The 19,908-nt window shown below is 42.6% G+C and overlaps 1 long non-coding RNA gene across 1 annotated transcript; it reads left to right on the forward strand.

The window, feature by feature from the left end:
* Positions 1–1,022: 1,022 nt before the first annotated feature.
* LOC310756503 lies at positions 1,023–12,723 on the forward strand. The gene is made up of 3 exons (XR_014544910.1): positions 1,023–1,125; positions 12,079–12,206; positions 12,506–12,723. It is a non-coding gene; the product is annotated as an uncharacterized lncRNA (long non-coding RNA).
* The last annotated feature ends 7,185 nt before the right edge of the window (positions 12,724–19,908 follow it).

Below are 19,908 nucleotides of genomic sequence, written 5' to 3' on the forward strand. Positions count from 1 at the left end.
GTATTTATTTTGCCCGGTGCGCTGTAGTTCTTTATTGTCATCTTAGATGAGGCAGATCAGATAGAGAATGGCAAGGTGCATATTAATCATAGCTTGCCGTCTGAAAAGCGAACCAAGCCACCCTGTAGTCTCGGATGCATGTCTGTCACATGCCAAGATGATTTAGCCCTTTTCCACGTGCTTATGAAACTGAACATATTTTTCTAGAGTCCTTTTAACCTTAATACGCTTAGCACAATCCATCATAGCAGAACTCAGGGGCCTTCACTTTATTTGTTAGAATCCCAAAACTTCAACAGTATTTCTCCAGTCAAAGGAGACAATAATGAAAATGCACTGGCCCCAGTATGGAGGCCTATGTGAACCGATGCGTACATTCACCTGGGCTTCCGTGCTCTTGATAGGCCAATCTTGTTGCCCCTGCCTCACTGGAATGGAAACCACATGTTGTTGTTGTAGCTTTAAATGCAGTGCTTTTTTCCCTGGGGTGTACACAGGGGTATGCATACCCCTAAACATTTGTGAATCTAAGTTTGGCCTCATTGAGGGGCAGCATTTCAATATGAGTAGGAAAATGAGAGTACCCCTAAACATTTTTTTTAAAGAAAAAAGCACTGTTTAATGTATAAGGGAGAAGGGCTGTGATGCATTGGCTTTGTATACAGAAGGTTCCAGGTTCAATTCCTGGCTTCTCCAGCTGTGTGTGTGGGAAATGCTGCTATTTGAAGCCCTAGAGAACCCCTGCTAAAAATGTGTCAACAGTGCTGGGCTAGATGGATCAACAGTCTGACTCAGTGGAAGATAACTTCCTATGACCCTTATCCGTTTTACCCTGTTGCTGTGTGGAAGTACAAACTGCTTTCCTTTAAAGCATGCCAGGAAAATTATAATTCTGCATTGCACTGAGCTGAAATGGGAGATTCCTGTTTGCAAAGTGGTTCACCTGCTCTAATGCGCTCCTTCCCTCCAGGTTAGGTAATCTACGTGGGACCAGTTGAAAATGGACAGTGTTCAACTCCACTGAAGTGGGTGCAGAGTGCAGTCCCTCTACCTCACTCTTTACAATCGCTTTGCCCAGAGAGAGGGATGAGACCCTGACTTCTCAGTAAACATTTCCTCCCTGAGGTGAGTGCTGCCCCTTTGCAGGGAAAAAAAAATGTCCCCACCCCCAAATGTTACCTTTTTGCTGTGAAAAACAAATCCTGAGAAATTTAATTTGGTATTTCACACACTTCTAAATTGCCCTTATTTACAGCTTCTAAGCAGCAACTGAAAGAGTAACTTCTTAGAGCCTCCATTTATGCTTGTTGTTGTGACGTGGGGTTTGCGATTTCAGCTCTCTTGACATAATATGCTGGAGACAGTTCTGTAGTAACACTTCTTTATTAAAGCAAACAAGACTGAGAACTGAGGAGGGGAGAGCTACATTTATAGGGACAGGGAACTAGCTAGAAAGGATACATTTTGGAGGGAACAATATCAGGCAATCACAGTCCTGCCTTTTGGAGGAAACCAATAAGACAGAGGATCCAAATACAGCAGCTTAAATGAACCAATAGTAGCTGTACCCTCTGGAACCAAAAGGCAGTTACTTTACCCTAATGCAAATACAGAGAATAATAATACAGATATAAAATCCTTTGACTCAATACACAACACTTGTATTCATGTGTTGCACAGTTCTCATGGGATTATACCACTGTAGAACACACTGATCCATTTGCTTCTCTAAATGCAGCCTCATAGCAAAACTTTGCCCCCCTGAAAAGTGTACGGAACACACTTATGTCCTATTAGATATTACAGCAATGTTCTTAGTTTGTTCCCTCAGCTATATCTTGTGCTTGTTCCTAGAAGGGTATTACTGTTTCCTAAGGGTTTTGTTTCGGTATAAATACATTATTGCTAGTAGGGCCATTTTTAGCCAGACTTGCAGAATAACTTCTAGCTGACAGTGTCTTTGCGCGCAAAGGTGCTCACTACAATCCATTTCGGGTGAATTTTGTCCTTGCACATGGGGATAAATGTATTAGGTTGCCCTGTCTCAGCTAAATTTGTCCGTAAAGTGATTTCTGAGCAGTGTTTTCCTCTTCTCTGTTAGTGTATTCATCTGCTAAAGGTCACTGCTCTAGGTCTCCATGAAGTTAAATGAAACTAAAAAGCTTCCCTCCCAGCAATTGTGTGGTTGTTTTATGAACTTATTAATTGGGATGATCTTCCCCATGCTTAACATAATAGATTAACCCAAGAATTCTGAATTACTGATGAAACAGCACTTCAGACAGAAATGCATGTTAAGCACAATCTCCAAATCTGAGAGCGACAAAACATCTATATTTTTTTATAATGGGTTTGACAGTTTGGAATATAATAACCAAACCAAACGTGGCACAATGTGTTTTTTGTCTTTGATGGTTTCATTTTGGAAAAATTAGTGCATCAGTTTAGGGACAGGCAAATCTGGCAATTTTGGTTTCTTACTTTCTCATTTTACCAATCTTAAGTTCAATTCTTCACATGATATGATGGATATAACACTATGCCAGGGATCGTGGCTTGTTTTCTCCATGTGCTAGTGGGGAGGAGCGAAACAGCCCATATCAGTGCATTTGCAGTAACTTATAAACCATGGTTACTGGACCATTGACAGTTGTAAGAAATTCTGGGGTACCCATGAGATTGCTATCTTGGACTGTTGCTGTACCATTTACTTTTTGGTAAACTGCTTTTTTGTGTCTTAACCATAGCATTTGCTATTTCATAGCAAAAACGGCCATTTATTTAGAAGAATGTGCTCCATAACCCTCTGTGAATAAGCTTCTCTGTTTATCACATCATTAGGTCAACTTTGTGCAAATGATTTAAGGTGCACAGTGATGTGTTTTGGCAAGACAGCTGCGTGTCACTGTAAATTGTATTCTTTAGTCACTTGAACCAAGAGCAAGGAATATTGCTTTGCAGTATTTAAACCTGCAAAATATTGGTACTTTGGAAACGAGTATGCTCATAAACCTGTTTATGAAGCTATATTTCACATTGTAGAAAATCTGCAAGATCAGTTTAAGGACTATTATAAATGGACCCTGCTTTGGGCAGTGACAATTTCATATGAACCCAGTGCTTTTTTCTGGGGGGATGCAGGGGTACGCATACCCCTAAACATTTTGTGAATCTAAGTTTGGCCTCATTGAGGGGTGGTATTTCAATATGAGTAGGAAATTGAGAGTACCCCTAAACATTTTTTTAAATAAAAAAGCACTGTATAAGCCTATAGCCACTTAAGTATTTATCCATTAATGAGGAAATACCAATCAGTTGGGTGGAAACATATTTCCCTGCCTTTTTGAAACCATCAGGAATAAGTTGCAATCTTTGACATGAAGCAAAAAGCAATTGTTAAAGTGTCTCAAGGGATCAAATAGAAATGTGTGGCAAATTGGTTTGTACATCTCCATTCACCACCTCACCATCATGGCTTTGATAGAGCAGTCCTCCATTAATTGGTCTAATCCCTTTTAAATAAGTATGAAACCATAGAGATATGCCCTACTTGTGAACACTCTGAAATTATAGCTACATATAATAAAAAACACATTAAAAATTAAAATCAAAGACCACTAACTAATCATTAGGGGGGGGGGAATGTTCTTATTTATTTATATGAAATGTATTTGAGCTAGTTGAAAATTACTTCAGAGCCTCTGAACCTTTTCCAACAAACCTGGATGACTTTAACAGAAGATTAGACAAATTCATGAAGGATATGGCTCTCAGTGGCTCCTGGCCATGTTCTGCCTCCCTCCTCAGAGGCATAGCTGTCAACTTTCAGATTTGAAAATAAGGGATCAGCAGCCTCACCTGCCCCGGGGACAGTCTATGGGATATCTAACAATCCGGGATAGCAGCGGGAAGCAGCGGGAAACGGCGCTGGAATAAGGGAATTTCCCGCAAAAAAAGGGAAGGTTGACAGCTATGCTCAGAGGCAGTATGCCTCTGTATGAGAGATAGCCAAATATGTCAATTAAGATTTCTCTCAGTTTCTCATTTTACTAATCTTAAATTTAGTTTTCCACAATTCCGTATCAGTTTGCTATTAAAAAAAAAATCCTAATGAAAATGTATTAGAATTTTAGTGCATTTTCTCCTAATAAACACATTTTTGCAAAACAATTTCCTCTACATACATTTTGAATGTTATTTTCATTAAATGAACGCTTTGCCCCAGTATATGCATTTTTGTATAGATTACTTGGATGGAGAACTGCAGTGCAAAATTCAGAAATGCATGAGCTTTTAAGGATGGCATTTTTTTTTAGTTCACATATTGTTTCAGAAAGTGTTAATTAGGCAAGTTTGCATATCCATATCATCTATCTATCTGTCTGTCTATCTAATCAAATTACGCCCTCACCCCTACTCTTTATACCAGTTTCTGGAATCACAGGTGGGGGTAGCACTGTTGCACTTCAGTTCTGTTTGTGGGCTCCTCACTGGCACGCGGTTGGCCACTGTGAGAACAGGATGCTGGGTTAGATGGGCCTTTGGTCTCATCCAGCAGGGTTCTTCTTATGTTCCTACCAAACACTTGGTTCAAAATTAGTCTCTCAATTAGAACTGAACCATAAAGTTGAAAAAAGTTGTTTTTGTTAAAATCTGCACCAGAGCTGAACACAGTTTTGTAATGATTCTGTTATCGGCTGCATATTTTTAGGATATGTCTCCAAGAGCAAACTGAAAAAGGAATGTGAAAACATGCCAATCAAGCAAATGGCAGGAGGTAGAAATGCGTTGCATGTAACTCAGCTGAGCAGTATCCTCATTACATAATCAAAGTTTCATATAAGCTTTGAGAACTTTTCCCATTCTTCATGTTTCCCACAAAGGTATGTAAAAAAAATGGCAAGCTTTTCAATGGCAACAAGCAGCCATCCTTTCAACTGCTTATTCCTGCAAGGACCATGATTTTTTAAATAAAAAAAATCATACAAATGTAAAGGATAAGTACATTCAACGCCTGCTAAACAAAAGCATTCAGATGGGTATTTTAAGCCAGACTATTTATTGTTGAACAACAAACAAACACAGTAATCAGTCTTTAATGAAACAGAACACAAAGAGATTTTGATTTAGTGTTGTTTATGCAAAATGAAAGGAACATAAACCACTCCATAATGTGGAAAAGAATTATAGTGTAATTGAATAAGAGCTGGCTAGATCCGGAAAGTGTCTGTGAAAATAAATTAGAAAGCTGCAGAAGCTGCTGAAAGGACAGAATGCTGCTAGGGTATAGCTTGGTAAAATAAGACATGCAACCGGTGTGCATTTGGCTCTACTAACTGGGGGAGGCCAGGATCGCTGGTAGAGGACAACAAAAGGAGCACAGCAGTAACCGGCAGGCCACACGGTTGTGTGAGAAGGTAAAGGTGTGAGTGTGGAAGAGAAGAGGTTTTAGCAGAAGAGACTGGATTTAAGTAGATTTACCTGAAAAGTCACAAAGAACAGGAATGCAAAATCAAAATGCATTGTGTGTGGTAGCCCTCTTCAGGCATTTGTTCTATAAGTTCAGAGAACAGGTGGAGAGGAACCAGGGCCCCACCCCCATGAATATCTCCACCAGGTCTCATGACCTCCACCCATTCAGTAGCAGTTCTGAATGGGAGTGCTACATTAATCAAATATTTATCCAGTGTAGGGTCCTCCTGATTGTATGGAGGAGCCTGTACACACAGGGGGCTTCCAAGTGTGTGTGAGAGGGGGGTTGTATCCAGTGAAATTCTCCCATTAGCATGTGAAACCTGCATCCAAGGTCACTTCGCTACTCCAGTTTATGGGGCTATGCTTTCCACAGCTCCACCAATCTCAGAAACAGCCATATCTTTAAGAGCCAAGTTGAGATACTATATCTTTGGTCTTCTCCAGAGTGAAAACTGCTGCTGGTTGGTGGTGGAATCTTCTTCTTTTCATCCCAGGAGAATGTACAGGACATATTTCACACACCCCTGCCAACGTTTCCACTCCATGGACACAAGTGTCGCACCATGCCACTTTGCTTCCATCACAAGTACACAAGCAGCGTGTTTTTACCCCTGGTTAACCTGCCCCTTTCCCTGCCATGTAATGAAGAACCTGCTGCTCAGGCATAAACTGGTGGCTCCTCAAACTCCTTGAAAATTTAGCAGGATGAAATGGTTCAGGTGAGGGAGTGGGATGCAGTCAGTGCATGGCAGCTGTAGCCAACATGGTGACCTCCAGCAGTTGTGGACTACAACTCCCATCATTCCTGATCGTCAGCCATGCTGGTTGTGGCTGATGGGAGTCGCAGTCCACAAAGGTCTGGAGGGCACCATGTTGCCTAACCCATATGAATATCTACCTCCAGCTTTAAGGCGCAGGTCCATTAGCATTTGGCACAATGAAAATGCACAAAGCATAGATTTCACTATATCCCTTCAGGATTTGACTCTACTTGTCCTTTTCTTAGCACTGACGCCACACTATACCGGTCGGTCAGAAATGACTCCCTACACTAATCAATACTGGGCATCAGACCTGAGTTAGGGATGCTGCATGGCCATCTGGGGAATTTCACATATCTTTTTGTACATTATAGAACAAGCCTTGGATGCCTGCCCTAATTTCATCAGCTAAACGAAATGCCTGTTTCCGGCAAAGGTTGATGTAGCAATAATAAGACTAGTCACAGAGACAGTATTCTTTGCTCTTACTCTGCTTCTGTGGCAGTTTGCTATGCAGCAAACTATTTGTTATATTCAGTGATCTGTCAGAGAAATGGGAAGGGTTTTTTGTATGTTTTTTTTAGCCACACCAACACAGGCCTTTGTTTTAGAAGTTCACGGTGGCATGGAGGGAAATCCCCTAAGTGGAACACTGAAAGTTTCCTTTTACAGAATCAGACCACTGGCCTGTCTAGCTCAGTTAGGAACATAGGAAGCTGCCTTATACCGAGTCAGACCATTTGCTTATCTAGCTTTCTGTTGTCTACGCTGACTGACAGCAGCTCTCTGCAGGGAATCAGGCAGGAGACCTGGAGATGTCAGGGATTGAACCGGGACCTTCTGCATGCACAGTGGACACTCTGCTACTGAACTATGGCCCTTTCCCTTATCAGCTACTGCCTCCTGGTAGTGGTTCTCCAGACTTTTAGACATTCACCCTGTGGTGGATTGTGTTTGACCAGAAAGGTCACCAAGATAAGAAGACCCGTGCTCCATACACCAAAGGCAATTATGTCTTCATCCTACCCCTTTCAGTTCTTTAAAAAAGCATTGTCTGGGTCCAGCATCACTAGCAGTGGACACATCACTTTCCCCATATGTAAAATGGTAATAGCCTTCATAGGATAATGGTGAAGACAAAAGGTTCCAGTGGCTCTGTCCATTAAAAGCATGATACAAACTGTGATTAATTTCTGCAAGAAATTGCCATTTTCTGTAAGAATGTCTGTGTTTTCTTTAAAAAGCACTTTAATCCAAGCCTCTTTACCAGCCTTTTTTAACCTATGGTCCGCAGATATTGTTGGACTACAACTCCCACCATCCCTTACCACTGGTCCTGCTAGCTAGGGATGATGGGAGATGAAATAAAATGGAAGAAAGGTGTAGATTTTAAAATCTGCCCTGCCTTGGGTTTCTTTCATTTTATTTCATTTCATTTTTTGGCAGGAAGTGTCTGGTACCTTGAAAAATCCCAGTTCCTTTAATGAACACTCAGTTCTAAATATAAGGCCCGTATTTGGCTATTCAGAATTAGCTACTTTTCAGAATTGGTGTTTTCTGCATGAGCTTACAATTCTAAATTAAGACAAATGATAGATCTAGCTGGACAAAAGGATAGCAAAAAAGGGAAAAGATCTTACAGCAATTAAACAGCAAGGCTAATGGGTGGCAATTGTAGTTCACAGTTTCAATAAATGTCATATAATGACTTTCAATGTAAAGGAAATAAAAAGGCAGATGTTAGAGCATGCTGAAGAAAATAGCTGATTTCTGTTATGGATTCTCATCCATCTCAGGCCAAAGCAAAACTGAGCCATGAGGATGGGAGGATGTTGTTTGCTTTGCTGAAAGAGTCTTAATTAAAAGGACTGCTCTTTGGGGTATAAGGCTTCAACAGATAAGTATAAATCTTGGATGTATAGTCCTATATTGTTCAACATGTAAGCATCCCCCCCCTCAAATCACATTTCTAAAGAAGTATAACCCTCATGTTTTATTTATTTAGCACTTATATGGAATTTTCTGAGTGGAGTCCTGAGGTTTGCAGACACACCAAAATAAAAATACTTAGGGGAAAATAATCTGGGCATGGGAGCAAGAACTGAATAACTGTCCAGTGAGATCACATTCAATTGGCATAGAATGGTGACTGACAGTTGAGGGGACAGGTGGACACAGAATATAGCATTATGGAATGTGTTATGACAATCTTGGCTGTGAGTCCTGGAAGACCTGCTTTGTAGGCCATTTCTACCTGGCCTGGGTGGGCAGAGCCTGGGCTGACTTCAGATACAAAAGTTGAGGCTGCTGAACAGACTCCTGGGCTGGGGTGATGTTTGGGGGGTTTTGTTGAAGGGGGTTGTTGCTGTTGGTTTGTTTAAATCTTTGTTTTAGATTTTGTTGTGATTTATGTGGAAATTGTTCTGTTTGGTTTTGTATCTTTTAAAGTTGAGTTTATTCTTTAAGGAATACTTTTGTTTTGTTGTAGTTATGCATTTTTTCATGTTGTAAGCTGCCTTGAGCATGGTTTGAATTGTGGAAAGGCGTCATACAAATGAAATTCCGTATGTAATGACTGGTTGAATGGCTGAAAAACTGAACAGGAGTGATCCACAATGCAAGGTTTTGAGGCAGGACCTGCATGCAATAATGATGCTGTTATAATCAGGATACCACCAGTGGAAAGGCCCTGTCTCCGCTTACCAAGAGCCTAACCCATGAATTCAGAGACACTGAAAATAGATCACAAGCAGGCAGTGAAAAGCAGAGTGGGATATGGTGGTGCCAGCTCATGCAAAGATCCTTGGTGTGAGACTACAGGTGCTACACAGATACAACAATGTTCCTTTATTCCGCTGGGGAATATTGGAGGGTGTGTATTGTGTGTACTGCAAAAGAAATTAAAAAAAAAATATTATTGCTGTCAGGGAACTGTCATCGGAAGAACCGGTGGTGCAAGGGCTCCCAGAGGTTGAGAGAGACTTATCAGCGGAGGAGGGAACCAGCAGGGGGAGAGAAAGAGCTCCAAGGGAAAGTGAGTCGGAAGAATGGCTCAGAGACAATTCCAGCGAGAACAGCGGGGAGGTTTCAGGACCTCCTATAGGGACACCCACTCCTCGCCGGAAACTGTCACGCAGAGAGTCCAGAAGACGTGTTTCCGTTAAGGAGCTTTTATGCTGGAAGAAATTCCGTAAACGCCCACTGTCGGATTCTGCCAGCGACTGACGGAGCTATGCTTATGGAGCTCCGTTACAGACAGTGGTTTGTGGACTTAGCCAAACACTGAGGGACTAGGAACTTTACGCACAAGCAGCTCAACATCCCATCACAATTGCCTTTTAAACTGTGTGGGTTTTTTTCATTTTGTTAGTATGTTATGTATTTTTGTGTTTTTATATTGTAAACCACCCTCTGATCCTTGGATGAAGGGTGGCATAGAAATTTAACAAATAAATAAATTATAGATTTATATATATTAAAAAAACCCAAACGGAATGAAACTTGAATGGTAATGTTAGGGAACTGCCATCGGAACTAGAGGAGGAGGCGAGGCTCCACAGCGATGCTGGAGAGGGGCCAAGCAGGGAGAGAGGCAGGTCTCCGGCTGGGGAAGAAAATCAGCGCAACACCAGGGATAGAGGGGGGCCGATGGGGGAAGCAGAGAGGAGGCTCCAGGACTCTTCACAGGAGACCAGCGAGGAGAGCACAGGTCCTCCGCTGCCCACACCCACCCTGCGCAGAAGACTTCCACGCAGGGAAAGTAGGCGGCGACTTGGCGTCAAAGAACTTCTTTGCTGGAAGAGGTTCAAGAAACGCCCACTGACGGATTCTGCTAGCGACTGAACAGCCACGGAGTGGATGGCTGTCCAGACAGAAACAGTTTAACCAGGCAACCTAGCCCAGAGCGGCGGTAACTTACGCACAAGCAACCCCTAAAGCCATTACAGATAAGGACTTGCATTAAGGAGGGGGAAGGGACCTAGTGATACAACACACCAAATTTAGTTGCAATCCTAAACATACTTGCTTGAGTTTTTTAAAAAGGGTATTGAACTTAGTGGGACTTACATTCGAGTAAACATGCACAGGACTGAGCTGCACATTATATGCTCTGTAAGACAGAAAGCTGTGCAAAATTAAATCCTTTTGTTGTAATCTCTCTCTTTTTAAAGGAGGATATTTTATAGTGCAGTAGCAGAAATCTTGCTTCTCCATATGGATTTCTACAACATGCCACTCTGTTCGAATGAAATCACATTTAGATATAGAATAGGCTTCAGATTTTCTGGAGAAGTTAAAAGAAAAAGATTATACTAAGCAAGCAAAACCTCAGCTTTTGTATAATTTGAATTTGCTGCACTGGCTAGAGATAGTGATTATTTTAACCAGTGAATTGTAAGAGGCATTTGAGTAAATTAATCTCAAAATAGATTTCACTGTCTTCTGCAAGGATACAGTGACGCATCTCAAAATTCCTTTGATAGATGCCTTTTGTTGGAACAATGAAAGCAATAAATGGCGATACTTTATCAGAACTCTTCAGTTATGTCTCCAGACACAAAAAGAAAAATAAGCACTTGATTAGTAAAATAATGGCAAAGTGCATAGGCATGAAAGGTAATCCAAAAATGATAAAAAAAGGATCAGACTGACCTAAAAAGTGTACCATGTGTAAAACAAGAGACCAAAATGTGTGGCATACTGAATGGCAATGAGCTTGGAATTCTGTTTGTAAAACAATCCTATCTTCATGTGTCCTAGCCTTGAGTCACTGTGTCTTGGAATGTCTGTGAAATAAATGGTTCTGACTTAGGGCACTTTCAGACATATCTTTGGTAGTGCTATAGCTTTTGGGTTTGGTCGGGGGGCTTTTCTGCATGCTTCCATATGACGCTATCATCGTTCCATTGTTATTCTGGAATATCGCAGTCGCCAAAGTGCATTTGTGAAAGATCCAGAATGGTTCAGCTATATTTTCATTGTGAATAAGATACTTGGAGCTTTCTCCTGCTTTTGTGTATAGGGTGGCAGGGTGGTTTGAGCAACCTCCACCACTAGTGTGGGTGGAAAAAAGCACAATCACCCTCTAGAAAACAGGGACACGTGGCTGGTGGTCAATGACAATTTTGCTCCAAAAAACACTGAACAAACAGCAGCTATAGAACTCTGAATAGTATACTGTGGGTTTTGAAACCACAGTGCCCAATGATTCAGTGGGTACTGAGACCAAAGTGAAGAACTATATGCAAAGAATCCTTGTGGTGAAGGGTTTTTAACCTGCCAGTGAGTTTGCTGCAATTGGGTGACAAGCAGTAGTCCTCCAAGTGGTTCCTGCTTACTTTCGACCTTCTATTTTCATTTTTGATCTTCCCATTATCTGAGCAACTGACTTTCATTCCAGACAGGGCTGGGATGTTTTGCCACATAAGGCAAAACAGGAAATGGTTCTCCCCTCCCCACACTGCCTCCACTGGCACCTCCTCCACTGCCTGGGCGACTGGAGACAGCCCAGGGAAGCTCCAGTGCAATGAAAGAGGACAAAGAGGAACAGGCAGTGGCAGTGGAGGAGGAGGTAGAGGCGACAAGCGCAGGAGGCGGCAAGTGGCACATCCCTTGGGGCATAGATCTGCCGCCCCTCCCAGTTGTCCCCAGCCTGCTGCCTGAGGCAACTGCCTCACCTTGCCTCAAGGGCAGGCCGGCCCTGATTCTAGTGGTCACAGAGACTACCCACACTGTTCACACCTGAAATTAATCTGCTTTACTACTGCTTGTGGTGTCTTTGCTGTGGGTATATTCAAGCCTGCCTTGTAATGGTGTGGTGTCTGCTGTCTTTTGGGTCCAGGTTGTCACCCGCTGCCTCAATATCCAGGTAGTTCCAGCAGAGCCTTACATTCCTCAAGCTGACATATGCGCAGATCAAACAATCAGCAAGACAAAGGCAAAATTCACAAATGGCACCAGAACTCCAAGGTGAGCACAATTCTTGTATTTTTCAGAGGAATGGCACACACACACACACACACACACACAGAGAGAGAGAGAGAGAGAGAGAGAGAGAAGAGAGAGAGAGAGCGCTATTTTCACAGAGTTAAAAGTTATTTGTCAATACTGGGACACACGTACCAAAGACAATCTCAGATGTCAGTTACAAAATTGCCATCTGTTGTATTGCTTTGCACGGACTTCTCATCTTTCCTGCCATTGCTATTGTGCTTTACAGAGTGGATCATAAACCAGACGTCTCACAAGTGCGTTTTTCATGCTTTTAGGAAGACGCGTTAGAGTGCCAAATGAGAACACGTTGAGAAAATTTCCTATTTCTATTTTTCCGTCCACTTACTTGTCATTTGTGGGGTTGATAACTGGAATTACAGCCAAACCTAATGGTATCTGAAGAAACAACTTGACGCTTTCCCTGATGCAGCCTCGGCACTTAAAGAGAAGAGAGAGCTCTCCTGCTGTTTATTCCTGGGGAGCCTCACACATACAGGAATCGAATGCTGACGGCCATGCATCCGTCCATGTAGAGTCTCAGTCTTGGGCTGGGGGGAGCAGAGGCTGGAGCCTGTAAAGCCCCTAGGCATACTGTCAACACCCCTTCTGGGCATATTTGGGATTTGAGTGCTCTATGCTTGAATAAGATGCTCTGCAAAGGGCAGTAAAGCAATGCCTCCATTCTATTGTCCACAGATGTCCATTTGAGTTCCATTTTTGTACGGTTCATTTGATGCGAGAACACAAATAAGTAGCTTGTACATAGCCCTCTGAAAGAGACAAATAGAATTAGGCAAGGGGGGGATATAGGTGATATTTGCTGCATTTGCTTTACTACTTGCGAGCTCTGCAAAGGTTGGCGTTTCAATAGGTGTGTAGATAAGTACATCAGGCTGCATCAGAAGAGAGGACTGGGGAGGTGCGGCAGCTCCATCAAGTTCACTCCAGGGTGTTTTCAGAATTTGGGTTGTTGTTGTTGTTTTTAAAAATGTATGGATCGTTTGCTTTGAATTTTAGGCGGTAGCTTTTAATTGCAGGGTTTAAAACTGTTAGGCTATCTTTGCAGGCAGCCTAAGCTGACTTGCTTTAAATTTTCTGGCACATCTCATCAACTATGAATGATTTTTTAAACTTCCAGTCTCATCTTTGAGGAAATTAAATATCGGTAATGAGAATGAAACTTTTCAATATTGCCGGGGGAGGGGGTGGGCGGTGAGAATAAAGTCCAACACTCTGCTCTGTTGGTATGTTGTTGTTGTTGTTTAGTCGACTCTTCGTGACCCCATGGACCAGAGCATGCCAGGCACTCCTGTCTTCTCTATTGGTATAATCACTTCCAATAAAACCTTCCAAGGTGCGTTCCAAAGCTTCAGTCTTGCAGTTCAAAAAGCAATTCATCAAGCAGACCTAAAATTACTCATTTATTCTAAGTTGGAGATTCAGTTTCCATGCTAGTTGTCTGCAGTACAAAAGATCTGTTTTAAGAATGTAATCAACCAAATAAGATGGTAATGTGGCATAAATGTTGGAATAAATTCTGCCTTAGAAGCACCTTGGTGCTAAAACAGCAATGAGTCAAATGTCTTTCATAGGTCAACAGGGAAAGAAAAGTGTCAGTTTCACTTGTATCCAAATGATAAATGCTTGCTTAAGAGATGTAGCAAATCAGTTACCTATAGCCTGCAAAATGAGAATCTCATTTCTGAGATACATATTTATGAAAGAGCTGGCAGGGGGTGTGGGGAGAGACGGACTCTGTTTCCAAATACCTTTTTAGCTTGCTGTACATGAAAAGAGACATAAGCAGGCAGAATTGCTAAAATGATGGCAAAGAGCGTGGAAGGAAAAGTAATCAGAAAATGATGGGAGAAAAATCTGACATCATAAACGTGCTGTGAAGCAAATGATAATCTTTGCTTCTTCATTCAAGTACACAGTATTCAAGGCAAGAGCTCATATTTTTCACGTTCTAAGAATCTGACTGCTCTTTTTGATGTACTCATGAAGGCCGCTATAACGTATAATATATAATGCCTACATACAGAATATGTTTATAAGCTATACCAGTTAATCAGAAAAGAATTTGTGGCCTATCACCACTGTTTCCTTCTCAGTGACGGGTGGGGTAAGATGCGACTCTTACCTTTCTGCAGTATGCTGCATTCCCATCCCATCAAACCCAGGTTTCTGCACCATCACCTGCCATCCAGGCAAACAAGATTCATTATCCCAGTTCAAGGGCCTGCTTCTTGAGCCCTTGCTTAAACTTAAGCCCTTTTGAAAATGCAGTGACTGGGAATATGAAAGTCCTTAGGCCGAGTCATATCATTGGTCCATGAGTCCAGGACTGCCTGTTCTGACCAGCAGTGGCTCTCTAAAGCCTGAAGCCTGATTCTGCTACCTGAGTTCTCCTCATAACCTTGGTGTCAGACCCCACTTCTTCAGGGTATGAGACCAGGGAGAGCAAGAGAGGGAATTGCTCTCAGGGCCAAACCCACAAGCCCCTAACCACCTGGAAGCACATTTTCGGGAAGAGCTCATGCCTCCAACCCAGGAATGTCACGTTGCCCTCCTCTGACTCTGAGGGCTCAGCAGCCCTAGTGCAACCACATTCAGAGTCAACTACTGTTCAAGTATGCTGGACACCTTTACATGATAAGGCTCCTCTCAGCAAAGGCAGAGCTAAGCTGCTGGCAAAGAGCTGCAGGTCCTATATCAGGCTCAGTCTGAGGATGGATAGCTGAGTTGGTTAGAGCATGGTGCTGATAATGCCAAGGTTGCAGGGTCGATCCTCATATGGGCCACCTGCATATTCCTGCATTGGAGGGGGTTGGACTAGATGATCCTATGGGTCCCTTCCAACTCTACAATTCTACGATTCTATGAATACTGCTGCTGAAGCAACTTCTGAGCCCTGCCCTTATGGAGTCTCCAGCATGAGCCCTACATGTCACTGCCTCATCTGTGTCGAGATCAGCGCTCTCGTCAGAACAGTTCCTCTTAACTTGAGAAGCTGGGAATTGAACCTACAATTTTCTGCACAGAGAGCATGTGCTGTGCCCACCAACAGTGCTTGAAGACAAAACATAAAAACTAACCCACTCATCCCAAACTCCAGACTTCCTCTAACGGTGGAACTTCTTTGCATGAAAGATCCTGTGCATATGGCTACTCATGGCTCACTCTGGGACAAACCATTAAGATGAAAAGTAGTAGACACTTATCTGCTACGAACAACTCTATGTGACTGTATCATTTACTTTGAATATGCATCAAATGTTTCTTGCGGGATGGGTGTATAGGAAGGATTGTTTCTTATGCGTGTTTTTTTGAAATTGAAAAATGACGCTTTTCTATAAAAGGATTCTGTAGATATATTGCCAGCCTATGGCTCCAAACATGCAATATGCTCATTTGTCTGTTCATGGGATGATGCAGTTGTTGTAGAATAGTACTCCCTCTAGCTACATCTTGGTGGTATTGACTGACTTCTTTACATAGTGTGCTGCTAAATATATACGTATGTCGGAGGTTTTATTGTAGGCTGTGCTGCAAAAAGCTTGTGGAACCTTGACAGAGGGAATTAATCTTCCCACTGCTGCTGTTCTCACAAGCTTTCCTATGTTTTATATATTTTACATCAAATTAAGATGGCTTCTGATGAAACACAATGAGTGGGGGTGGCAGGGGAGGAAGAAAGGAGGAAGGCCACAATTTTACTTCTGTTCCCTATGTAACACCTATAGTAAGAGGAGGAGGAGCAAGTCTCTCACCAAGGTCAGATGTTCAGGTTTTTTCCAGCATGTCTGGTGCTTGTGCATCTGACCAAAGGGGAAATTTAATGCGCCATTCTCAATTTTGGATGATACGCTACAAACACAAACGAAGCAGGAACAATGACAGGCTAGCCATTTCATCCTGTAATTTCCACATCTGGTCTTAATTTGATTTTGGAAAGTGTAAAACCAGAAAATTCTAGACAGCTGTGAGGTGATTTACCTGTGATGACTGCAGCTTCAAGAGATAACTGGCATGTGTTACTGGGCCATTACTCATTCTTACTTTTGATGGACCTCTCTAGCAGTTACAGCCTACACAGGTTACACCAACCTCCCTGCAAATGAAACATCTAAAGGGCACCAGTTTGGTGAAGGCTGGATAATATTTTGGAGTCCAAATCCCAGCATCCCTGACCACTAGCCATGCTGGTTGGCAAAGACAGGAGTAGGACTCCAACAACATCTGGAGGGCACCACATTGGGGAAGGCAATTTAGATCATACACATATATAGCCACCTGTTTAAATACAGCTGTATTGGTTTCCAGGTGGTTTCCAGTCCCAATTTAAGGTGCTCACATTAGTGCTTAAAGCCCTAAATGACTTAGACCCCAAATATCTGAAAGACCCCTCACCTTCCCTCTTGGGTGCTAAGCTCAGCAGAGGGGGGCCTTCTTGGTTGTTTGCCTCCATCTGAAGATTGGGGTGGGTGATGGCCTAGGAGAGGGCATTCCCTCCCTACAGAGGTGCATCTGCAAACTTCATTACACAGTTTTCAGTGGATGCTGAAGGCACACCTCTGCACTGTGGCCTTAAAAAACCCCTATCCTGGGACCTGTTGCCCGAAGTTACCTATCTATTCTTGTTTTATATTTGGCTTTGTTTACTTTAGCATGACTGTGAACTTTCATGAAACCTGAATTATTTCCTCTTACCTGTCACTGTTTTCAGGGGAGTGTGTGGGTTTTTCCCCTAGAAAGAAAATCCTTGCAATTTCTCTTTCTTTTTTTGGAAGCCCCCAGCAAAGTAATTTGCATCATGAACTTTCTGAGCGTCTTTTCTGAAACTCTTTTGGCTTGATTTGTATGTCAGCTGCCCTCCGGACCGCCTCCGTGGAAGGCCTCCTGCCGCGGGTGTGATTGCTAGGCTCTCGACAGTAAGATTCAAACTGTGACCAAATATCTGAGGAAGGCTGAATTGGTACTTCCACCTTCTTTTTCCTGCTGTGATACACAAAATCATTTTCCATTGGCAAAACCCATCCACCCTAAATAAAAATCAGGGTTTGTGATTAAAACACACACGCACACAGCAGGTGGCAAGTGATTTTCCATTCTCCGTACCATTCTAGCCTCACAGCTAGTTAACACGCCGCCTCATCTTCTTTAATCATGATTTCTCTTTTGCCTGCCGGCTTGATTTGCATGATGGGCCATGACTTCCCTGAAGGAGTCTTGAAGTGTTTTCAAACATCTCAAGTCGGAGCTCTCTCAAGAGAATCTTCCTTGTTTTGCTGGACGCTTTGAGAATAGTTAACGTTTCCTACATCACAAGAAGAGCCATGTTGGGAAAGAGGAAGCCAGGCTTTGCTCTTAAAAATTGTCCCAAAGCTTCTTTTGGTATGAAATGTGGCAGACTTCCTCACAGATTCACCTGTGCTCCAGCACCTGTGCAGACTTCCTTATTTCCTTTTGGGTATTGCTGCATACACTGCCTTTTGACTTGAAAGGCTTAAAAAAAAAATCAGTGCACTCCTCTTATTCACTTAGGGGTGGAAGGATTTGTCCATTTTGGTTCTGTCCATTTCTCATTTTTCCAATCCTGAGTTTAGATTTCTATATTTGACAGAAATTTGCCATTTTTTAAAAAACAACCATGAAAATTCATCAGAATTTTAGTGTGAATTTCTGCTGATAAACAGATGTTTATAATCCAGCTTTGACTAACGTAAATTTTTTTGCAAGCAATTTCACCTAATAAAATTTGTTTTTAAATGCTATTTTTACTAACATGCTCATTTTATTTCCTCTTTCCCCTAACATGCATTTTTGTAAACTGTGTTTGGTTGGATCATAAAATCATAGAACTGCTGAGTTGGAAGGAATCCTGTGGGTCATCTAGTTCAACCCCCTGCAGTGGTATCACAAAATTTGGATAAGTGCGAAATTTGAAGGATAGCTGTGTTTTGGTTTGCAGATTGTTTCAGAAAGTGTGAATCCAATTGATTCGGCTTTAAATGCATACTGGATCAAATTTCTTCTCCTTACCTCTCTTCAGTATATCCTTGTTATGAGTGAGTCTGCTGTTCAGTTTACATCCCACTTTTCTTCCAAGAAACTCAAGGCAGCCTACATGCAGTAGTAGCACATGTGGTGAGGTGGAACCATGCAGGCCTCCTCCCTGCCTTGACACTGGCATTACTGCTGATTACCTGGACAGGGCTGGGGTGGGACAGAACCTCAGTGAAGGTTGCAATTGTGGGGATGCAGTGGTGGGGATGTCCCAGCCCAGTTCAGGTAAGCAGCAGTGATTCAGGCATTGGTAGGGCCACTCTACTCCACCACAACACATACACTGCTAATGTGTACGTGGTTCCTTCCCATGCCCTATGTGATCATCACAAGAGCTCTGTCAGGGAAGTTAGGCTGTGTCTGTCTGAGAGTTGACTGTGTCAAGGTCACTCAGTAGGCTTCGTGGTTGAGTGAGGATTTGAATCTTGGACTTGCAGGGTCCTAGTCCAATACTCTAATTATTAGACTACACTGGTTCTGTTTATTTTGCAGCAAGCCTCTTCTCCCACCCTCAGGAGATCAGGAACACTTCTCCATCCATTCTGGGAGGCAAGTACATGCTGCTCAATTGGAACTCAGTGCAGATGTTGCACTGAATGATAAAGTGTGTGTGTGTGTGTTTCATTGTTTGGAAAGGCCTGCGGTTGCAATATGGTTATTTCTGTTGTAGATTTGTGAAAGGATTCCTTTTTCTGCTTCTACCCGCGTTTTTCTTTTTTGTCTCGCTGCAGAAGAATAACGCTTGTGCCTTCCAAGATGTCATATGGCCTATTTTGTTAACAGCACAGATCGCATGCTATTCAGTCTGTGTCAGTTCTGTTTTCCAACCTGACACTTCATTTAACATAAAAGTTCTGCCTGTATTAAAACTTCATGTACACAAAGAGCAGATCAAATAAATCTCTGGCTCTCGGTTTCATATTTGTGTCATCAGCTCACTTTTGGCACTAAGTTACAGCATACATCTTAATTTAGAGGCCTGAATTTCAGCAGCAGCAGCAGCAGCGACAGCAGTTCCTTTCCGAGAATGCTGTGGGGGATTATATTATAATGAATGGAGGAGGCATGCTTGCTTTTCTTTACAGCACAACAGCAGCACACCATTGCAGAACTTTCTTTACTCAAGAGAAGGAAAGCTATCAAATGCTCAGAGCACAGGGGCACCCTTTCATCTTGTTTTCTTTTCTGGTTTTGCTCCACTGATGCCTGTGGGTCTTCGAAGCCCTTCCAATCAGCTGTCTGTCAGAGCTTCAAAGCACTGCATCACCTGATGCATTGGGTCATTGTGACATCAGGTGATTGACAGGTGTACAAGGGGTGGGGCCGTTGAGGAGGTAATGATTTAGCCCATGAGCCAAGTCCAGTTACCTACCCTGGTGTATAGGATTTTAGCTTTAACATTCTGCTGCCTGAGCACATAGGTTGCATTCAGCAGAACGTTGCATTTGCATCAAGCTACTTGGAAGTGGGGATTGGTCATGATTTCCACACCTTGATTTATGGAAAGAATGGATGCCGGGGCTGATTTGTCTGCCAGCATTTTAAGAGGGATGTTCTCAGAGAAGGGTTGCAGCTCAGCCTCCCTGGCCCATCTAAGGATTTTGTATAA

Source organism: Podarcis filfolensis, assembly GCF_964270895.1.
Source record: "Podarcis filfolensis genome assembly, chromosome: 1".
Classification (NCBI taxonomy): Eukaryota; Metazoa; Chordata; class Lepidosauria; order Squamata; family Lacertidae; genus Podarcis; species Podarcis filfolensis.